Source organism: Argiope bruennichi, chromosome 4 (assembly GCF_947563725.1).
Source record: "Argiope bruennichi chromosome 4, qqArgBrue1.1, whole genome shotgun sequence".
In the NCBI taxonomy this organism is placed as follows: domain Eukaryota; kingdom Metazoa; phylum Arthropoda; class Arachnida; order Araneae; family Araneidae; genus Argiope; species Argiope bruennichi.
Genome location: NC_079154.1, coordinates 49,838,219 through 49,853,635, shown reverse-complemented (window position 1 = coordinate 49,853,635; position 15,417 = coordinate 49,838,219). Strand labels below are relative to the sequence as shown.

The window sequence follows — 15,417 nt, the reverse complement described above, 5'->3', positions numbered from 1 at the left end:
ACCGGGTCACTTTCTCAACTTTTTTTTAAAGCTGTTTTTCTGTGACGAGTTTATTTGAAAATTTTGCATATCTTAATTGATAAAAGGATAGACACACTTCGATTATCGGACTTCCTAGCGATAAAGAGAATTTTGTGTTATCACGTGTGAAGAGCTGTTCCTTATCGGATGGAATGCGCAAGCATAGGAAAACACAAAAATTTCAAAGCATCATACAATCATTCGAAAAGCTCTTTTTCAGCTTAGACTATTATAAAATTATTAATATTTATTATACTTACATAATCAAATAATTATGAATATAGTAAAAATGTGATGCTTGCTGTGTTTTAGTCGGAGATTTACCACACTAAATCCTAAGCTCAAAATATCACTTTTAAGAAGATTTCACTCCCTCATACAAAGTAATGTTAAATTTTTAAAATTTATGATACTTAAACAGTTATCAGAGAAATTATTTAACGATCAATTTCATTTCAAGTGAATATATTAATTTGTAAATACGCGGTCAATTCGAGGAAGGTTGAACCGGTTGTAGTAAAGCTAGATTGGCTTAAATACAGAAGCAAGAAAAAAAATCATAAAAAGATAGCAAATTCATTCTTCATTAGGGGTACAGAATATTGAAAGAACTTTCGAGCAGTCGAGAACGGAGAATTTTACAATATCATTTGGTTCTAGAACAACCGATAAAGCTCTGCCTTAGCATAGATTTATTTATAATTTAGAGCTTCTTATAGCGTGGGCAAGTATATAAAGGGTCACAAAAATTAATATTTTTCTTGCTCCAGATTCTTTAAACTTTTGTAAAACAAAAGTAGAAAATAATAATAGTAAATAATAAAAGTACTATAATCAAAATATATTACTAAAAAATTTAATTAACATTTTTAAATCATCGTTAATTAATACACCATTTCCATTTTTCATCTTTGGGTTCATAATAAGATTTTCTAAACAAAAAAGTGTCACGAAATATTTTAAGAAATAATTCGCATAAATAAAACGATCTGTGATGTCACAATTTTTAATAACTATTTCTGGATGTGAGATCTTCTAGACTGAAATCATGTCACGCTCCATCATGTAATCGACAGGACAACATGACATACATTGCAATAACAGTATTTCTGCGAAACAATACAGAAAATGAAGTGGTTTCAAATCCATTAGATCAATGAATACACTCAACTATGAAAAACGCAACATAGAATGACTTTCTTTTACTGTTAGATAATAATTTCATACATATTATCAACAAGTTAGTGATGAGAGCGATGAAATTATATCGTGAATGAAGCATCAACCGCAGATAACAAAGGATTAAAAAAAAAAAAAAAAAAACTATCGGAGAAAATCATTATTTGACACAGCTCAATTAAAGAGAGAATCCAGCGAGCAAACTAGTCGAGTGACAATCGTTATCCATGTTCCCCATAAAGATAACAAAAGGTCCCAAACGATTTCAGAATGGAAAAATCGGAGGTTGAAGACCAGATTATGGAGGCCTGGTGCATATCGTTAAGGGTCTTACATCCTAATGTCAGTGTGGTGTAGAAGTTTAAAGAGTTCGGTTCAATCAGAGCTCAAAACCCCGTTCCAAACAATCCTTGTCTAACTCAAGCAAAACAAACAAATAAGATTCTATCTGAACTAAGCCAGAAAGAACATCAAACCAATATGAACGATTTAATTCGTTATACACACGAAATTAAAAAAAAAAAAAAATCAGAAGAAAAGACAGAATAAATAGGAATTAAAGAAAAAAAATTGCCTTGATAAAGAACTATTTGCAGCTTGACAAAGAGGACTACGACTATAACAACGGAGATTGCACCTGCTATTTTTTCAGCTGTCATGCGTCACTTTCTTTTTACATCAACTACAAAGACAAGATTTTGAGAAGCTCGTGAACAGTCCATCCGCTTTCAAATGGAACTTGATTTGTAAATTATCTAAGTCAACAAATCAACAGTCTTCAACATTAAAACTTTACAATTACAAATTTTCACATTTTGAATATTTTATACAACCGTTCTTTTCATAATTAAATCTTTTAATGAAAGCAAAATTATCCCTCAAGTTGATACATTAAAAACACCAATAACTCCTTAAAGTATTAAAGAACAGGGAAAACACAGTTTATTACTAAGAGCATTTCCCCATTTGTCACTTCATGATTGTTTGTCAGTTTCCTATAAAAAAAGGTTAAGTGTACTTCATCAAAACAAAACGCGACTGAATTAGAAGGAAGGAAAAAAAATTATTCAGGCCTTTTATGTAATGAGATTTTTTCTTTTTTTATTTCGATTACAAGTATGAAAGGTTAAATGAAAGAATACGAAAACTTCGACAGTTCACCTATTAATTGCTCTTAACACTTGTTTACTTACAAAAATTGACAACAGGTTTAGTGTTTAATTAATGACAAGCTTCTAAATTAAGATAAGGAAAAATAGCTTCAACAGAGTTTAATGAGGAAATATTCAGTGAATATCAAAAAAAAAAAAAAATGTATGAGACAGGAATTTTCATACTGTGCATCCGCGTCTCACATGGGATCATACACAAGAATTTTGGAATCGATATATCAAATTCCTTTATCCATTCATTCATTCATTCCAGCAAATATAACTGGTAAAGTCATCGCAAATTATTGCATTCAAATTTTATTAGTAGTTTTCTTATTTTTTTTTAATTCTAATTCTTGTTTTTTCTTGTCTATATTCTTCCGTAATCCGTGATGCATCTCTTTCCACTTAACGTGCACAAAGCAGAACTATTTATACGTTTTTTTTTGTTTTGTTTTTTACAGATTTGTAAAAATACAAGGGAAATTACATACGGTTTGAGGAGCCTTTCAGCTAAAATTAAATTACTGAAGATGTGAAAATATAAAGCGAAGACATTAAAATTTATTTTAAAAAAGAGCGGAAATTCACGTTTTTTCCAATTTAAAAAATAGTATTTCAAAATATCGAGCTTTTTTTTTTTTTTGTCATTTTTACTTTCTCGTATAAGAAGTACAGAGAAAATATTGTAATCGTCAAAAAATTCGAACTCGAAATTTTGACCTTCAGACCTTCCCAACGCTTCAGACCTTTCTGAGTTAGATAAACATGCATGCCAACGATTACTGGCCAAAAATTTCGTAAGGAATCACACGATAGACTTAGTAAAAATGTTAAATTAACGTCAAAGATAAACATTTGTAACTATTGTACGCCAATGCCATGCAAGACATTCTCGGAGCTAACACCTTTATTAGAAAGCATACGAGAAAGTTTTAAAGTGGCTAATGTCACTGGTTTTAAAATTCTAACTCATTATAACATTTTATCTGTTAAATATGTTAAAATTTTCTGTCATCACAACATGCATCATTTTTTATTACAATGATTAAATTACGATGATTTTTCAAACGTTGTATGGCATCTAGAGTAAAAATAACCATTTTCTACTAGATTTTGCATAAAGCAGAAAAATAAACAAAGTTTTAGACTCTAAAACACATGTTTAAAACACAAAATTTGCTTTTGTGTTTTTAACATTCAAACGATGTTCCTGAATAGGATCGCATTTGACATTGATGAATATCGCCTGGTTATGATTTTAAAGCAAACTTGCCAGTTTTTTAGGCGACTTTTCCTTGTTCCTTTCTATCAGCATTTTCAAGGCCTTATAAAGAACTTCTGACTTATTCGGTCACTCTTTCAGAAATTTCTCCTAACAATAACTACTTAATGAAGCAGAAAAGATTATTTTAATATCCATTGTTGAATCTTCTCAAATTCTCATTTTGATCTTGAGATTTTTCTCTTTTCCTTTTGGAATGTGTTATGGTGCATAAGTATTTTACATAACACCATTTTGTTTACAATACATATTTCAAAATAATAGTAATAATACTTTTTTATGTGTATTATATCCTTGGTTGTACAAACAATTATACCGATTACAGGGATATCTAGAAGACATAGAAAACCTTGTGGGAAATAATATAAAGGAAGGGAGATATTGTGTCTTATTTTAGAAAAAAATTGTAAAATTACAGATGCGCAGGGCCGCAGCTAAGATTTCATTTAAAGGTAGTCATTATACAAACAGTTTCCTACAATTATTAAAACACATCGTAATTACTGCGAAATATTTAACCAGCGGGAGTGGTCTCTTAAATTTCCTCGTATACTCTAATGAACTAGTCGTGCCCGAGAACACCTTGCATGGAATTGGCGTACAATAGTTAAGAAATATTGACTTTGGTGTGAATTTAGCATTTTTGCTGAATCTATCGTGTGATCCATGATAAGTTAAGGGTTAATAGCACCTCAAAATCCAATATGTGCTTTAGACACCTTTTTCTCAACCGACTGAAACAAAAAATTTAATACACAACTGCACTAGTAATCACAAAACCCCATACGAAATTTGATATATTTAAGTCAGTTAATTGATGTATTAAGTTTCTGAAAATACAAAGACAGTGGATTTGGCTCCAAATTTGGCAGGTGTCTATACTATGGATATTAAATCTGAGTACCGAATCTTATCTATTTAGACCACTTCGTTTCGTAATTATCGTGTTAACCCTTTCTAAGGCAGTGGGAAGTATGCTTCCCACCAAATTTATCAATCTTTGTATGAAATTATGTAGGTTGGCATAAGTTCTGACAATTTTTTTTTTTAGAAAAACAGAAACTTAAATGCTTCAGTTCTTTATCTCACACAAAATGATGTGTCTTGATTTGTAACTTAATTATTAATTAACCAAATTAATTAATCAAATTGAATTTATCTAATAAGTTAAATGAATCCCTTTTCTTTCCCCTTCTAATTTCAAGCCTAAAAATATTTAAACATAATATGACTAGAAAAAAATGGTCCTTTAAAGGGTTAACTTATATTCGAACTTCCTCTGAACGTATTTTGCTCAAAATTTGATGTAAAGACCGTATAACAAATTTCAATTCTCTAGTTCGGTGTTTGTAAGTTATCTTTGTCACAGACGGACATTTTCCAAAAATTAATTTTTCGAACACAGGGTAGAAATAGACGTAGAGATTCGTTAAAATTAAACGAATCGTTTGACGATTACTGTATTTTCTCTATACTACGTATGCGAGAAAGTAAAAAAGTAAGCATTATTAGTAAGAATGCAACAAGGTACTCTAAGAATGGCCAGGAAAACTACACGCCTTGTAATAAATGAAAACTAATGTAAAAATAAAATAACTAAATCGAAAAAGACAAGTGCAAATACTATATTTTAAAGTAGAAAGTGTTGAGATATGGTGTAAAGAAAAATTGATAATTTAAAAATCCAGCATAATGTGAAAGCTCCTTCAAATATGGAGAAGGTCCTTTTGCTCAATTCTTTTGTCATTCAAGTATTAAAATTCTATCTCAGCACACTTATACGTATTTAATAGTAATTTATTCAAATAGAAATATTTTTTTTCAGATTTTACTCTACTGAAATACGTAAATGTATTTTTAATTGCATTGAAATAATAAATTTAATAAGTCATGAAAAGTTTTGAGAAAATGTTTTTCATCGAATTAAAATATTAAAAATGTAGATTAAAATTTCAAATTATATTACAAACGTGCCATTTAAAAATAAGACAGAGCAGACTTCCAAAAACAGAATTTTATCATCGCGATAGAAATGGAAAGAGTTAAAGATAACGATAAAATCACGACATTCAAAATTATTTTTTACAGTAATGTACAAATGAAAGTATTATGAATAGGCTCTGTTAACTTTACTTGAGAAAATGCCTTATTTGTATACATTAACGAAAAATGCAATTATACTTAATATTTTTTCAAACATGTTTTCATGCTAAGTCAAAAAAGATTGAATTTACTCCAGCTAGAAATCATTGCTAAATTGCTCCGAAGATGTTTTAAAAATATACGGCACTGCAATGCAGAACAATTATAACAGAATTCATGGGTTAGCATTGAACGTAGGAATAACAAAACATGCAAATGACTGCCGAATTATTATCAAAATTTTAGTGTAGCTGCTTTAATGATTTGGTAGAGACAAATTCTTAACTTTAAAGTTCATAAAAGACACCAGGAAAATTTAAAGTGAAGCACTAACAGGCACAACAAAGTTTTGAATTTAGCAGATACTGAATTCCCACAATTATTTTTCTCATAAATTGCTTATAAAATCCCGATTCTTCGAGTGAATTAAGGAATTTAAATATTTTTTTAACGAACACTGAAGGCATACGGTACGGGCATATTTACATAACAAAAACAATTCAGTTATTCAACTGAATACAGTTTTTACTTTTTATGGTGAATTAACCACGATATAATTGAATCATAGACATTTTAATATTATTTAAAAAGGTAATTTAAGGGATCAAAGGAGAAAAAAATTTTACAAATGAATGAGATATAAGCTAAAATCATGCCAATTAGAAAAATATGTCAGTAAATCCTATCAAATGGTAATTTTGTTTTCAGACGCACCACGCCTTCAACGACTGGTGCCTAAGCATCAGTAACCATTGTAACCTTCTGTTATTTCCAGAATTTCTATTTTACATTGCGTCTGTCCAGTTTAATTTATTTACGTCCTTCTTCGAAGCATTATGAGAAATATTTTGGGATGATCCTCATAATTTCGGTACCATGGTCAGATAACAAAGACGACACTCGAGTAGGTGTTTACAGACAAGTCGAGAAACTTCCACTCCACAATAACGGGAGGATACTTCGTCCTGACGGATTTAACATGAACCAGACCCACCAGTTAGTTCATCGGTTGAATCGGATTTCGAACCTGAAACCGTCCGGTCACGACGCCGAGATTTCACCACCAACCCATTGCAACCTTCGTTATGTTCTATGTAATTACTTTCGAATTAAAGTTTTGTAACCGAAATGATTCGTCCGATTTTCTTATTTTGTGCCTCAATTGGCGAATGTAATTCGAAAAATGATTTTAGTTTAAAGACAATAAAACTGATATTTATTTACTGAAAATTGCATATATCTTTTAAAAAATGTCTGGATTAATCTTTCAATTTGCATTTCTTTCTTTATTAAGATAACGAACTTTCATGCAATTGATTTCCATTTAATTGTTCGCAGACTAGCATCGATTATGTATTTGTATAATTGTAAATTCTTGATAATACAATAATTTCTCTTCAAAATTTAATTAATATAAGTGAAATTCAACTTACCCTCATTTAAAGGTAGGTTAATTTAATATCTATGATTAAATTAATTACATTCTATTGTTTCTGTTTGCTTTCGAAATACATAATGACTAATTAGACAAACTTTCATAGAATTTTTAAAGTTTGGAATATATGATTCATTGAACACAGTTTGAAATTAAAGTGTCATTTATTTTGAATTTCTTTTCTTCCGATTTACCTTTATGTGAAACTAACACAATAGCCCTTATAGAAATAAAATATATTTTTAAAATCTAAAAAAGACCTATTCAAAAAAATTTCTATTAATTTTCATTTCTTCCTTTTTTTTGCAAAAATAATTTTTTTAAAAAAATTAGAACTGTAATTTAATTTCACATTTACCTTAATATTGGTATTTTTAAAATTTTAAATCAAAATCATTGGGCTACTCGAACATTGTACTAAGCAAAAGCAGTAGCAGACAAAAAAAAAAAAGAGTCAAAAACAATAGTTATCTACTGCTGAGCAGATTAGGCTTTCAATGTAAGAAAGTAAAAATATTATTAGAATTAAATTTAATTCATTCTACAACATCTTAAGCATAAATACATCGATAACACTATATAAATGCTTACAATGTTTTCTGATAAAGTAAAATGCATGTTTAGTATATACTCAATTAGATCTTTTTCAAAGAATAATCAGCAAAACTCTCCAATGAAACATCAATTTCAAATTCCCATAATAATAAGTTAAGATTAAAAAAAAAAGAAAAGAAAACATGAAAAAAATTCTTCTCAGTAGGCTTTTGGAAGAGAAAAGTTGATTCCTTATCATCTAAGTTAATATTTTCATTCTTTTCAATCCTCAAACAAAAACTACAAAGTAATGCATACTATAGCAACCACAGATAACTTTATCGATATTACATAATTCAGCAATTATTTCAAACTAAATATTCAACATGATCTCCATTGCTCATTTGAATAAATAAATAAAATATATTCAAAAGAACTAAAGTGCATGATTCCAAAATGTTCTAAAGTTAAGGCAATACTGAACATATTAAAAATAATTGAAGCTAGAGGCCAAAAATTAGTTTTCAATCCATTTCTAAGCAACTACAGCCACCAGAAAAACTTTTAGAATAGAAGATGTTTATCTTAAAGTGATGATAGATAATTCGCCTGATTTGATTTATTTTTTGGTCTTCAATGGTAAAGAAGTTACGAGAAAATGAAAATTTTAATCCGTCTTCAGTATTTTCAGCTCTTAACGAATTTAAGGGATGTATTGCAGAGTATTTGAAGTTCTTGACTTCTAGAACCAAACAAAATTGAGTAAGAAATACGAAACAGAGCATCGACCCAAGACGAATGTTGCTGTCTAAGTACACTCTCCTTACAACACATTCCAAACTGGTAAAAATCCAATTAAAATTGCTCAAGAACATTATCCAAAACATTAAGATAACACAAGCAAAGTATTATATGCATAGACATTTTTGAACACAGTTTTTTTTTTTTTTTTTTTTCTTATTCCAAAGGTTGTGCTATTAAAACCATAGAAATAGAGTCTTCCTACAAGGAATCAACTTAAAATGCCTTTAATGACACAAAAATTATCAAAAATCTAGAGGAAAGAAAAAAATTGTAAATGAATGAGGATATGAAAATAGTACAAAAGGACGATTAAACTACAATAAATACATAAAGAAGGAAACATGTGAAAGACGCAATATAAAATTTCAAATTACATTTTGAATGCAATTTCAATTTACTTTGATCATTTCAATCCTATCTCATATTTCCACACCTTTTATTTTGATATCCCAATGTTTTCATAGATATATTTACTATTTTTTAATATATTAGTAGTTTTGTTAAGCTTATATTAAAAAAAATTAAGCTTTATATCTAACAAAAAATATAAGTATATTTTTGAAAGATGTAAACAAATATACTAGATAATCATCATTAAAGGTATAGTTCTCCAAATATTCAGATTGTGACATATGTTGGAAGGTAAAATGGAATTCATATCTACATTTTTTAAAAATTTAATTCTATTTTCACACAAAAAAATCTTAGTATAATAAAGAGGCTTCCATAATATATCATATTCTAAACTTAATTTTATACATATATATTTATGACTTAAAATTTCAGTTTCATTTGATATTTAAAAAAAATATTCATGAATTCATTTTTATTAATTACTATTCTAAAACAAATTTTAAACTGTTTGATAATAAAGAAACATACTAAAAATCTTAAATAACATATAATAATTTCCCAAAAATTTATAAAAATAAACATGTAGGAAACATGAAATAATGTTATGAACTCAAAGATTATCAAAATATTGAGAAAAAAAATTATTTTAAGAATAACCATGTCAAATTGTTTATCATCAATTGTAATTAACAAGAAAAGATTATCACAAATTTAATGATTATTTAAAAAATGCAAATATTTTGTTTTTACATGAACTGTAATAATAAAGCATTTTCTTTCGACCATATAAATGCATGAATGAACACTGAAAAACTAGTGTAAAATCCAAGATTTAAACACAAATTTAATCAAAATAATAAATATAATTTTATTCCCTTAAGTTTATCAAATAATTTTTTTTCATATTAAAATGGTAATTTAATTTTCAATAAAATGAAAAATTCTAAAAATTACAGGGAATTAGATAAATCTAGTTGCAAGTTTCTTTGATAACGAAACACATTGAAAATATGAAATAAAAACACAGTTCAACTTATTAAAATAGGAATTTTTATAATTCAAATGAGAAAAATAGACTGAATATAACTATATTTATAGTCGATTTAAAATTAATCATTAATATCAAAAATTGAAAATCTAACAAACGGCCAAATCCATAAAATAAAAGCAGCAGCGTGAGTAGCAATTCATACAAAAAATTACATTTTTTGCGTTACATACTTTATAGTTAGGTATAAACCCTACTAATACACAAAATATGTAAATAATTATATCATCTCATATATAAATATATATATATATATATATAAAGTAAAACTATGGAAATAATAAATTATATTTGGTATATAAACTACAGTTATTCAAATGTATTTTAATTATATTTTATGAAAGCCTTAAATTTCTACTGAATCTTTATTTTTGATAAAACAAAAAGTGAAAGTCTAGTATGAAAGAAATAAACACTAGTAATAGTTTAAATAATGATAGATCTTCGAAATCTTTTATAATAAATAATATTCTAATAATATTAAAAAATTAAAACTAAATTATGTTTGATTTTATGCAAATAAAATTCGATTTTCTTTCCTTGTGTAACCTTTTTTTGCACATGGTTTTTGAATATATCTCAAAATTTAAAATCACACATTTTTCAAAATATTCATAAAACACAGTCATCATAGTTTATTTCATGAAATTCTTATGTTAAATGGATAAATGTAAAAAAATTAAAGTTCATAACACACTGGTATTTACTAAAGCATGCTAATATGAATAAATCAGGCTTAAGTCCAGCAGTCCACGCCTTCGGAAAGCATCGGCATTTACAAAAATATTTAGCCTAACCACGCGGTATGCAATTTTATTTTCAAAAATATTTTGTTAAAATTCAGATATAATTCGAAAGTAGATAAATGAGTTTGATCAAAATCATTTAAATGTTATTACTCATCGGTGGTACTTACCAATTAAACAATTCTTTCGGAAAACTCATATTTATAAATTGTAAGTTCACACCATTTTACAGCAATAATAATCTACAGATGTATTATTTGAAACTTTGCCGGCACAAAATAAATAAGATTTAACATTTTATTTCAAAACCATTTACATTTTTAAACATGCTATCAAAATTACGGATTAATGAAGTGCACATCTGTTTTGAGTAAAGCCCACCCTTCCACAAGTATTCCATTTATCCTAAGCCTTTTAGTAGTCCACTCAAGGCCACATAACATTTCACAAACCTAGGGCTTTTAATAGGCCTAAATTTCAATTAAAAAAGTGAATTAATAAATGGGCCGTTGCACGCTGGTGGCCATGTGTGATTGTTATTATTGCTGAGCAGCTGAGGTACTTACCAGTTACGTATTTCTCGTCACAAACTTTGCGGCCACCGGACTGGATAAATTGGCAGAAACGTAGCAGCCACGTCAAGAGACTTCGTCACTGAAAAACATGGATCGTCACTCGCATAGCAAATGTATTACTGCGCGCTGAACGAAGCCGGATTGGTCCAATTTTGTATTACGTAATCGGACGACAAAAAGACAGGGAAAGGAAAAGCTGCACTTGTGCGATCGCCCGCAAACTTCAAAAATCTCAAAATTTACATTTGCCTAGAGTATTCTTTTTCTAGATGGTAATTAATACATTTTTTGATGCAATGAAGTACCTAGAGTTCAGGAAAATGCCAAGAACAGAGATATTTAAATAAAAATGATTTCAATGAATTTGTCATAAAGAACCTATTTAAAATATCATTTTTTAATCAGATTAATGTTTTACATTACTTCTAATTATATCTACAATAAGATTCGGACGGTTTTCATTCTAACAATGTCATTATATATTAAAATATTTTGAGCAATAAGAATATTTCTCATATTATACAATGGAAGCAAGGATATCTGGTAAATAGTTTAAATAAATGCAGAATAGTCTAACCCTCTATTGGAAGCAAAATAAGGAGAATTAACAAATTTTTGAAACGAATTTCTACTTCTACCCAGATACGCAACGCAAATATGAATATTAAGAATTTATTAGTAAAAGAAGAAAAGATTCTTGTTTGTATTTTAATGACATGGTAAAAGCTGATTCTTCAACAGATATAAAGCGAAGCAAAATAGAATTTCCCCACCAAAATAGAAATGATTCGTATTGCGCATGAACAGTTTTTACTGTTCAAGCGCACATCATCGCGCCAGGCATTCAATTGGTTGTAATGGAAACGACAGATGAGTAAATATTGTGGAAAATGCTTCATCATATTAACTCTGCTTTCAAATAAATAAAAATATGTCTTATGATACTTACACTTTTTATTTGATATAACGAGCTCAATAAACACTATTCCCTTTAAACCATTTGATATGAAATTCGAAGTTCTTAAAAAAAAGAAATTCTAGATTTTACAAATTTTTATGAATAATAAATTTATAAGCTAAATAATAAAAAGTATCTATTAGAAAACTTTTTTGAACGATTGTCTTTGACAATATAATATCATAAGATGAATAGTTACTTAATTAATTCAAAGTGAAATTAAAAATATTTACCAAATGAAAAATATAATTCAGTAGACATTTTTACATACACGCACGCACACACACACACACACAAAAGGGAAAAGAAGGATAGAAAGAATACAAGTAATAATTGCTAGTATCAAAGATAATGAATTTCATTTTAAATTGTCGAAACGAAATTTTGAATTATCTTATGATATAATTTCTTACCTTTGAGCACTTATTTGAGAATACACAAATACATACAAATATATAAAAATATTTTGGAAATATAATTAGGTTTAAAAAATATTTAAAACTATAAAAAAAGCGTTGCATTATATTCTGTAAAATAAGTAGGCAATAGATTTAACCAAATATATTAAGAAAATATTTTTACTAGATACGTAAAACCTGTTCGGAATTTTACATGACTATAATGCACCATTACTTAAATTTAAGAATATGAATATCTAACAATTCTTAACTAGAAGTAAGGGGAAGTAAGCTATTATTAAAGCGTACAATGAAATAAAAAAAATTTATATATTTCTTTTATGGTAATAGTAATATTGATTTAATAGTTGCGCTCAATGCTATGTTAGATAAATAAATATTATCAATTAAAATTATTTTTTGGTTAAACACAAACACGTTTAACAAAAAAAAAATGATAAATATAAAATATATTTGTTGAAATATATTTTATATTTATCAAATATAAAATATATTTGTTAATAAAATACGACGTCGTATTTTATTAACAGACGCACGGAACATTAGAACACAATTTCCGACTTCAATTAAGTATTTCTTGCACCTAATATGACATTTATTAAGTCTGAAAAAAATTCCTTTTGTTGTTAATGAAAGTTGATAAGTTTCTGAAATTGTAATATTGAAAATTACTGACATAAGATCATGCTTTTAAGATAGAACGAAAGAAAATTACGCTTTCCATTAAATAGAACTTAAGAAACAGACATGAAAAATAAAATAAATAAAAACAATCTCAATACAAATAATGGAAAATTATTTTTTTTTAAAAAAAATAAGATGCAACGCAAATTAAAACTTTTACGAAACTAGCTAACTAAAAATTTTGAAATAATTATTCCTTCATAAAAACTTCATTTTCTAGCACATTAGTAAGCATCTTAAACTTTCACATTCAAGATGAATTTTATGCAAAGCAAAATAATTGATAAATAAGTTTCATAGCACGCAGAGATTAGCTAATTTATTAATATTTATCTCAAATGATTTAGGATGTCATTTTGGATATAGTTAAGAGATTTTGTATAGATAATAATTATAATAAATAATTGCGAAGAGCAATTATTTTATATCTCAATATTAATTAAACGATAGTTTTAATGCGCCGCTCTCCAAACTATCGCTCAACATCAATGTAATCATGTTTGATCTTTAAATAAATTAAACATGCAGTAGGTCCATCTACATAAGTCATTTACAGAACAGTTAAAAACTGAACTGTGATTCTTTGATCACAAAATGAATGTTAACTCAAAAGCTAATATTTTATTATGATTCCATAACAGCGGAATAATAAACACTTATTATGCCTAACAATATCTATCCAGTTCTAAGCTTAAAACCGTTCAATTCTAAGTAGATAATATATACATTTTCCAAAACTTAAATGAACAATGCATTTAAAGCTTACTACAAGAGTGCTCATAAATAGCAACATTGACATAAAACAGCAAACGATTTTTTTTTAGTTAAATGAAATGTTATTTAATATAAATCCTTAATTCCGAAAAAATAAACTTCAAAATACGGTATCGATTTCAGAATATTAAATTAATAATGTATGAATGTTTAAGAATAAACAGAATCCATCCAGCTGTTTCATCTGAAAGAATTATTTATGTATGAGTGGATTGTAAAATCAAGTATTCCATGGAAGATTTTTAGTGCTATGCCAAACGAAATGCGGAGACCTGTGAATTGTAAGACGCACGTGGTTATGGAATACGCAGTGGTTTTTAAAATTCTTAATCAGAATTGAACATGATTATGTCAACGCTAACATGAAAGCTTAACATGATATTTATTACGGTCCCTATTACGTCAGTCAGCCCAATCAGTGCATAGCAGAAACGGATAATGAGAGGTTATCAAAGCTAGTTAAAAAAAAAAAAAAACGTAAATTTTGATTTAAGATAAGATAGCTAATCGTTTGAAAAATGTTTTTATTTGTTAATTAAGATTTAAAATGCTTGCTTTTTTTTAAATAAATAATCAAAACATCAAAAATTACGCAATGAAGCAATTGTATTGTTAGAACTTGCGAAACTTATCTTGACTAATGTTTAATTCGCGCTGTTAGACTTTCTGCTTTAAGTATTAACATGCGCCTTCAAAGATTATATTTTTTCCATAAGAATTCACCTCAGAAAAAGTTTAATACAGGCTTTCTTTAAAAAAAAAAAAAAAACTTTTTATCTGACCTACTTGAAAAAAAGAACTGACGGCATTTTAACATGAAATGAAAACACAACGAGAAAGAAAGGAGAAGAGGAAGGTTTAAAGGTAAAGAGACATAGAAAATAAAGGAAAAAGAAAGAAAAATAAGAATTCTGAATTGACATTGAGATTCAGACAAAGAACGGTATCGCTTAATTTAAGGAGATACGTACATCTCTAACGATATATTATGTATCACATTAATATCTCGTTTTGAAGCAATATTAGAGTTATCTTAAGGCAGACCACATAATTTTAGACAGTGATCAGATGAGGTAGGCAGCGTCTGAGCTTGCATACTCTCATTAAGTTTCACGCAGCGCAAGCGGGGATGGGGGGCATTTGGCCCTGAGGGATTTAAGGTATACTAGACTCTCTTACATGGTATTTTTTCGGTGGAATCGGATTTCAAGCTAGGGACAGTTTGGTCCCAAAGCCAAAAGTCAGGGCCACAATGGACCGGAATTTTTCTGAAAGAAAATGGATTAAAATACTTAATTTGTAAAATGT

General features: G+C 27.9%; 1 protein-coding gene across 7 annotated transcripts in view; it reads right to left on the bottom strand.

Moving 5' to 3' along the window:
* LOC129965867 (cyclic AMP-dependent transcription factor ATF-1-like) overlaps positions 1 to 11,562 on the bottom strand; it is a 53,945-nt gene extending 42,383 nt beyond the window's left edge. For 3 of the 7 annotated variants that reach the window (XM_056080109.1, XM_056080111.1, XM_056080115.1), the window contains exon 1: positions 10,870 to 11,243. The gene's annotated coding sequence lies outside the window, so the exon portion shown is untranslated. Of the gene's footprint in view, positions 1 to 10,869; positions 11,244 to 11,265 lie in introns of those variants that run through there. The other 4 variants (XM_056080116.1, XM_056080112.1, XM_056080110.1 and 1 more) reach the window with 4 other exon arrangements.
* Between the last annotated feature and the right edge of the window lie 3,855 nt (positions 11,563 to 15,417).